This window comes from Alexandromys fortis, unplaced genomic scaffold (assembly GCF_014885135.2).
Source record: "Alexandromys fortis isolate MF-2015 unplaced genomic scaffold, M_Fortis_MF-2015_v1.1 scaffold_189, whole genome shotgun sequence".
NCBI lineage: Eukaryota > Metazoa > Chordata > Mammalia > Rodentia > Cricetidae > Alexandromys > Alexandromys fortis.
This window is the reverse complement of record NW_026068081.1, coordinates 844,973-853,611: the sequence shown is the minus strand read 5'-3', so window position 1 is coordinate 853,611 and position 8,639 is coordinate 844,973. Positions and strand designations below refer to the sequence as shown.

Sequence of the window (8,639 nt, the reverse complement as noted above, 5' to 3'; positions counted from 1 at the left end):
ACCACGACTATTACTATGTCCTATCATAACATTTCAGACATGCTTAGAAACAAAGGGTGGAGCTCCATCCTTGAAAACTAAACAGGCATTTTAGACAACATGTTCTTGGCAATGGAACCTGGACAACATTTGTCAAACACGATAGGCAAAGTTCTTACTTTGTATTATATAAAGGGCAGACATATATATCAGCTGTTACAGAAATTAATAAGTAAGATATTTCAAATTGTTTAAACCATTGTCTTAAAGAGACTTTCTCCACTGCCAGAGTTCTTGAGCAGCCTCCTGGTCAATCATCCGGAAGCAAATCTTCTCATAATTAATGAACTTGGCTTCCACTTTGGGACGAGAACTACCTTTTTCTATACTTGCTTGTATTTTTGCCTTAATGTCTTCTGCAGAACAAGGTACTTTTGGTGTTTTAGGAATTTTGTTCTGTTTTCTGAAGGACTGTTTACCATTTGATCTTAGTGTTGATGGTTTTAAGTCTTTTGCATTTTGGTTTGATTTTTGTGCATTTTTGGATGGGGTTATCATACAGATTTCTTCACTGGAACTTTTTTCTTCAGCTTCCTCATCATCAAAATCATCAACTTCATCAACCTCATCCTCATCATCTTTGTTGTTGTACTCATCATCTTCGTCAAGTTTTACCTTTTCCTGTGGACCCTTGTACTACCTCCAGGAGCAGATCTCTTTTCCGATATACGTAAGAGTTTCACATCCTCCTGATCTTCAACTTCTGACCCTGCATCTTCCTTTACAGCTACTAGATGCTGTCCACTAGTGCACAGACCCTGAACCACACTTCAGCCTTAAGACCACAGCTGGTGTCATTTCAAAGTCCCAAAGAGAAATTATTGGTTGTAGTGATATTTTCTTTTTTATTTATTTATTTATTTATTTATTTATTTATTTATTTATTTATTTATTAAAGATTTCTGTCTCTTCCCCCCTGCCGCCTCCCCTTTCCCTCCCCCTCCCCCAATCAAGTCCCCCTCCCGCGTCAGCCCAAAGAGCAATCAGGGTTTTCTACCCTGTGGGAAGTCCGAGGACCACCCACCTCCATCCAGGTCTAGTAAGGTGAGCATCCAAACAAAGTTGTCCATGTTACTTTAATTGGACTGCCTTCATAGTTCATTCCTTCTGCCTCTACGACGTCTAATGTCTTTTGCCCCTGCCCCTAAACTAGCCATTCTTACTGATAACTGGTGCTCATTCTCATCATTATCCACCTTAAATTGATGATCTTTTTCAGCCTTTAGTTCACAACTGGAAAGGAAGCTCTGAGGCCTAAGAGTGTACATGTCCATCGAGTCTTCCATGAGGTGGAGGTGTGCACACTTTGGTAATTTCACTACTGTTAAGAATTGCAGCATAAATGTCTGATAGGCAGGCTATCTGATACCAGGTTGAGAATCACTGCTCTAGGGAATTGAATGTGTGCTCCCAAAGTACAGAGCCATGCTTAACAGCCAATTTTGTTAATTTCTAATAATAAATTTTTTCTGCTTATGCGTTTCACTCTTGAAAAATTACAACAAAGGCAGGAGGATACTTAGAGGCATGAAAAGGTGTACATGGAGTTGTCTTTTTAGTTTTCAGATCCATGTTAAGTAAGGAAAGCACATGCCCTTTTTCCACAAGAGATCTATCTAAAACAGGTAACTGCCATCCCAGATACAGTCAGAAGGGATTTCTGCTTTTGTTTGGACTAAGTGAAAGGAAGTGCCTTAGTCTTTTGAAAGCCTTTTGGTATCTAATCCAAAGCTGTGATTCTAAAAGAGTCTTTTTTTTTTTTCTTTTGTTCTTTGTTTCTTGAGACAAGGTCTCTCTACACAGCCCTGACTGTCCTGAAACCTGGCAAAGTAGACTAGACTGGCCTTGAATTCACGGAGATCTCCTACCTCTGCTCTCAAGGGCTGGAATTGTACTACTATACCTGGCCTCTGAAAGACTTTCAAATTGTAGAAGTTTCTACTGGTTTTTGTAGAAAATTTCTACCAAGGCTATGAGACTACCCAGGGTATATGACCATCACTCATGTTATTTTACTTTAAATATAGTGTGTGCTTAAGGGTAATAAAAATGAAATAACAGGCAAATAATAAATAACCTATACTATAGCCAAAACATGTATCTTTGACTTTAAATTATAAAATAAAACTGTATCTATAATAGTATGGAATTAAGCACCTACAACTTAAGTCACTATATGTCAAAAATTATAAATAGCACCAAAAGTCAATTCAATAATTTTAAAAGAAGCCAAGTTGCAGAGTATTTAAGGACACTGGAAAACAACAACAGAGACAAGTAAGAGAGAAGATAGAGGAGAAATAATAGGAAGGGGAGAGAAGAATAGTGAGCTGGAAGGAAAAAGATATTTGTTCAAAGAAAGGAGACATACAGTTTGCCATAGGCTAGATGATAGTGGCTCCCTGGGCCACATAAAACAATAACTATCTGGCTATTTTAAATTGATTTTTTTCTCTCCTGTTTTATTGTCTTTCAAAAATTGTTTATTTTCTGTGTGAGGGTTTTTTGTCAGCACCCCATATGTATGCAGTGCCCTTACAGACCCAAAGACAGACAGATCTCCTGGAACAGGACTTACAGCTGAGAATGGCCCCTACATGGGAGCTGAGACACAAAGCCAGGACCTCCTGAAGCCAACAAATGCTCTGAACACCTGAGCTATTTCTTCTCTCTCTCTCTCTCTCTCTCTCTCTCTCTCTCTCTCTCTCTCTCTCTCTCTTCCTTTCTCTCTCTCAAAATACTAGCTGAAACACAATGCTATCACTGAAAGGAGGAAGGGATTTTTGCTGAAAAACTGGAGAAAACAAGAAAAGAAAAGCTCTCTATCCTCCCCAGAAAGTATAACATTGCCTGAGGTCCATAAATGTTCCAAAGTCACATTTATGTGGGAAGTTTCCAATAGACTTTCTTAAGTTGTATAAGAAATGTTGTTTTCTTACCAAGGTATATTTCAGCTCACCTGACACTTATTACTTAGTCTGACATTATTTCAAATGCCCAATAGGAAAGATGAATATGGTATATGAAAGAATGGGAAGGCATTGTAACATTTTTTTCTGTATTGGCTTGGTATTAATTTTCTCTCCTATCTTCTAACTTATTTTTTTTTTAGCCTCATCATGCTTCCAGTAGAATGACTTGTTTTGAGTTTTATTAAGAAAGTGACCAATGGTTTATTACAAAATTTCAGATGACTGCTGACTTAATACGGAACACAATGGTAAAGATGAAGATTGAGATATGAAAAACCTACTCTAGAAAGTTCAGTATGTAACCACATAAAATTTCTAATACTTGGGTCGATTGCTCCTCATAGTTACACCTTATCCCTCAAGGAAGGGAGACAAGAAAATCAGTAACTATAGTGTAGTAACAACTGTGTTAATGCCATTCTTAGCCAGACTTTATGAAGACACATAGAACAATGTAACCATTATAGGGGAAAGTTTGAGATATAAGAATAGTTGTGCCATATCAAAAAATTTAGAGAAGTAATGAGGCTACTAATGCATATAAGAAACTATGTATATAAGAGCAGAAGTGTATAAAAGAACATGTTATGTGTGTAATGATCTGTCCTGTCCTTTTAAGAATCAAGTCCCACCCACTCCCTCCTCTGTTCACTGAGGCAGACAGATCTTTCTTCCTGCTTACAGCCCAAGTTTCTTCCTTTTCCCGTCTCCCTTTCCAAGAGGCAGCTTTTGTCTCTCCCCACTTCTTCCCTTTCCCCCTTCTCTCTCTTTCTCCTCTCCTCTTCTCCCTTTTCCCCTTCCCTTCCATACCCCACTAAATAAATATCCAACCTCACCTGCAGTGTTTCTGCTGCTGTAGCTACTTGGGGATCTGTAGCATTTTTGCTTAATCCACTACAGTGTGCACACAGGTCACTGCTAAAATATTATCATGGAGTAGTAGAACAGTTGAAGGGGTGGCTAGAGAAGGTCAGATAGGTAGGCAGGGGTCAGTGATAGCATGCAACAGCATAAGTAATGTTCTTGGGAGTTTGAAATAAGTCCTGGACCTATCCTTAGGAGAAAGGACTTTGTGTTTTCTTTTCAGTACTTCATTTGTTGATTAATGCTAATGAAGACTCTTTGTTTCCATAACGTTTCCCCTATAGCTGTTGCCATTTACAAGGAAGGTACTTATTAATTAATCATTGATGTTGAATCACTGGGCAGGTTAGTTAGATAAACTACTAGGCCTTAAGTGGAACAAGGATGTTAGGGTTAATGTGTCAGAATTAGAAAACGTCCACATTACTGGTGCTGAACTCGAAGAAACTATATAACTCTGCTATATTGCAGTTTTGGTGAGGGGTGGGACAAGAGAGGAGTACTCAGGTAATGGCCATTTCAGGAAGATCCTTACTGGTGTGGTCATTTCAGACCCTTGGGTTGGATTTAGGTTTATCAGATACAAAATCAATTTTCTCAATATGCCCATCCTCATCAAACTCAGACACTGTTGATCTTACCAGACCCAGGTTCTCAGTTTGTAAGAACTGTTTTCAGAAGTGTGGCTTTTGCAAAGGGCACATCTATCTCTTGGTTACAAGCTTACTCGGGAAATGAAATGACATATCAGCACAGGACTTTGTGGGTGCAGAGGTAGATCAAAGGGGACATTATATTCTCAGGAGATGTGCTCTCCAAGACAACTTAGCATACATAACACATTGTTATTCTCTTCTAAAGAAATATTCCTGCCCAGAGAACTCGAACTTGTTTCTAGAATAAGACAGAACATTGATTCACCTGACACATTGTCTGTCACATGTGGGTTTTTTCCTAGAATCCCTAAAATACTCTTTCACCCTGCTTTGTTATGATATTACTTGTCATAGAGTGTAGCTTATATATAATTACAATGTGTCCAGACACAAAATGAATTGACACTGGAAATTCTTCAGCAGTACATTAACAAACTATCATTTAATATCATGAGAATTCTGTAAGGTGGGCTGTCCTATTCATTATTTTGTTTCAGAATCAGAATTAATCCAGTTCTTGTTTGATAGCCAGTTTACAGAAACTCTCCATGTATTGAAGTTGGTATACCATTATGTCTTTGCACAGTTAAAAACAAAATGGAGAACCATGAATTAAGCAGGAAGTAACCATGAAGAGTTCCAGTTCAGGAATTGGAGAACATTTTTTTAAGCATTGGAGCTTTTTCTGGCAAATGAAATCATACTCAGAATATATAAAATTGTTAACACAGGGCTCCATCGGAGCACTGGCCTATTTTTGTTTGCTCATTTTACACACAGGACAACTGATACTATTGTTGGGAGAGTGATATGCCCAGAATAGGACAGCTGGTCAGTGGCAGACCTAATATTAAAAGATAGATCATTTGACTCCTAGTCGTGTGCTATTTTTGCTTCACCATTCACTATTAGTGAACTGGAATGGAGCCACAAACTGATAGAGCCATTAAGTGATTGCTGCAAGCCACTCATTAACAACTTTGACTAGAAAATTCCCATCATCTGGTTCAAGTACTTCCTTTGTAAAATCAAATCAAAACAAAACAAAACAAAACAAAAAAAAAAACAATGGATGGGATTACTTTTGCTGTTGGAAATTTCTATCAATGCCCCCAAAAGAAGTTTGACTTCTGACAATCTAACCATTTGTGTTCAAACAACCAACACCAAAGCCACTTATTGGCAGTTGTACCCATGCTCTCTAAAATGTACCAATATGAGCATACTTATAGAATGTTATCAGCATAAAGGGTGTATTTGTCAATACTTGTAGACTATAGCATGAATATAATTATTTTACAGAATATAATTGAAACTTGTTGGAAATATCATGATGTAGTTGCACTGATACATTCATTTGAGATGGATGGTTATGAGGTGCTCTTTACATCTTAGAGAGATGTTGTCTTTCTTAGATTCTGTAACCCTGGTTGTCTATTGATGCTGATGTAGAGATGATCATAAAAAAACAGCTAGAACAAACAAGAATCTGAAGTGCCCTTTGAACTTAATGGTTTTCCTATCTTGGTTGGCTTGTAGGTCAGCAAGGGAGCTGTTGGGTGTAGGAGAGCACTCAGATACTTGTTTTGAATGATAAATGGCAAATCCTAGCTCCTATTTTTTTTACCTTTGAAAAATAAGTGAGAATAAGTTTATCTCTTGCTTCCTTGATAGTTCTCTCATCATAAAACAGATTCTTTAACTTCTGAGCACATCCTCTTACACTGAACACTTGGCCAGCCAGAGTATATGGAAGACATTTGAGCAGTTAAGCCACAGAGTGCATGTGCTTCAACTCTTTGCTTTTGAGCACAGTTGTATTCAATTTCTTCAGTCACTCTTTCTTTGTTTCTCAAGACAGGATTTCTCTGTGTAGTCCTGACTGTCCTGGAACTCACTTGTAGACCAGGCTTGCCTTGTGCTCACAGAGATCTACCTGCTTCTGCATCCCTAAGTGCTGGATTATAGGCATGCCCCACCACTGCCTGGCCCTTCTCATTCTTATGAGGGCTAATTCCTTTGTGTTTTTCATTACATCTCTTGTTTCTGTTTTTTACCACAGTGATTTTCGCAGACTACCTCTCTGATTGTCTACTAAATGTCTAGTCTTGTCATATACACTGGCAAGACAAAAGTCCCTGTCTTTGAGTGGATGAAACAGCTCAACAAATAGCTGGGTAATGGCACTGTGATATGGATAGGAGCTCTGGGAATGGTGTAAATGCGAATTCTTGAAGACAAAGAAGAGTGTCTAACTATGTAACCACATGTTAAATGGGGGGATTAGTTTAAGACTGAGAAAAGGCTGAAGCATGAGGTGAACTTGGGAGATTGTGAAGGTAAAGGCCGTGAGAGCTGAGAGAAAGTGACCCTGATAATGGGTATTCTGAATGGTTGAAAGAGAACATGCTGTGGGTAGGAGGTGACCTGTGGTTGCGTTAGGTACTCAGTTTCTGTAAGTAGTCAACAGCTGAGAATGCCTAGCTCTGGTTTTTATCTTTGATAAGATATAAAGGAAGCCAGAGGTGTTAGAAATATGGTTCAGTGGTTAAGAGCACTTCCTGTTTTTCCAAAGGACTCAAGTTCAATTCCTAGAAGCTAGGGCAACTCATAATTGTCTAATTTTTGCTCTGGGGGATCTGATGTCTCTGGCCTCTGCAAGAACCTGAACTTGTGTGTGCATACTCACATGTGTGTGTGTGCGCACACACACACACACCCCTACACATAATTTAAAAAGAAACCTCCTAAAAGAATAAAGGCAGTACAGAAAGTTTGAATTCCTGTGTGCCTTATGTTCCAAGTTTTATTTTTGAGTTAGTCAGAATATGGTGATGGAGGAGGGTCATCTGTCTATGTGTTACTTTCATTGGTTAATAAAGAAACTGCTTTGCCCCTTTGATAGGACAGAAAATAAGGTAGGCAGAGTAAACAGAACAGAATGCTGGGAGGAAGAAGGCAGTGAGGCAGATGCGATGAAGCTCTGGCCCAAGATGGACGAAGGTTATAATCTTCCCCGTAAGCCACCACCTCGTGGTGCTACACACATTAAGAGAAATGGGTTAACCAAGATGTGAGAATTAGCCAGTAAGAGACTGGAACTAATGGTCCAGGCAGTGTTTAAAAGAATACAATTTGTGTGTTGTTATTTCGGGTATTAAGCTAACCATGCGGGAGCCGGGTGGGACAAAAAGCAGGCCTGCTTGCCACTCCCATCACTACAATATGGGATTCATTTTTTCCTGTAGAAAACAATGGTACCCATGGTAATGATGTTACCAGGCCACCCATTAAAGTATATGTAAGCCATAATTTGAAATATCGGGCTGTCTTAATTGCACTAAAGACACTCTAATGACCATAAAAAGCCGTGATTCTGTGTTTTACTTAGAGAGTCTAGAAGCATCCTCCTTCCTTCTAAACTTCAGTAGTATAAGGAGAAAGCCTTACTTTATTACCCTTCCAAGTAGTAATCTAGCAGGGTCTGGGGCTTTCATGGCTCGAGGCTATTGCAAGTGATTATGGAAATGCAGAGAAGATATAAAATGGAGGGATACAAATAGGCATTACAGCAGAATACAAACAGACATAGAAAAGAAAACAGAGGCAAGGAAGTAGCCAATGGAATACACAGGAATATGCTTCACCAAAGGCAATGGAGACTGGTGTGACAGCATGGCTGGGAGAGTTTATTCTTGCCCAAGTTTAGAATAATGAATGGCAGAAGAAATCAGTACCTAGTGAATTTTACTGAGTCCTTACATGTCTCATAATACACGTTTTTAGTTCTTAAACAAATTTTTCATCTTTTTAAAGTTTTTTTTCCCCAATACAAGGTTTATCTCTGTAGCCTGGCTGTCTAGGAAAACTATTTGTAGAACAGGCTGTCCTTGAACTCACAGAGATAATCCCACCTCTGCCTCCTGAATGCTGGGATTAAAGGTTTGAGCCACCACCACTTGGCAAATTTTTCATCTTTCATGGGAGGAAACTGAGATGCAAAGTTAAAGGACTTGTCCAAGATAGCACAACTAGTAACTAATAGACACAGGATTTGTATTCAAATCCTATGAAGTTGCTGCAATGTACACGTGTGTGTATGTATATA

At 38.8% G+C, this 8,639-nt stretch overlaps 1 pseudogene; it reads right to left on the bottom strand.

The window, feature by feature from the left end:
* Nucleotides 1-243: 243 nt before the first annotated feature.
* Nucleotides 244-1,325, bottom strand: LOC126488448 (nucleophosmin-like; annotated as a pseudogene).
* Nucleotides 1,326-8,639: the final 7,314 nt, after the last annotated feature.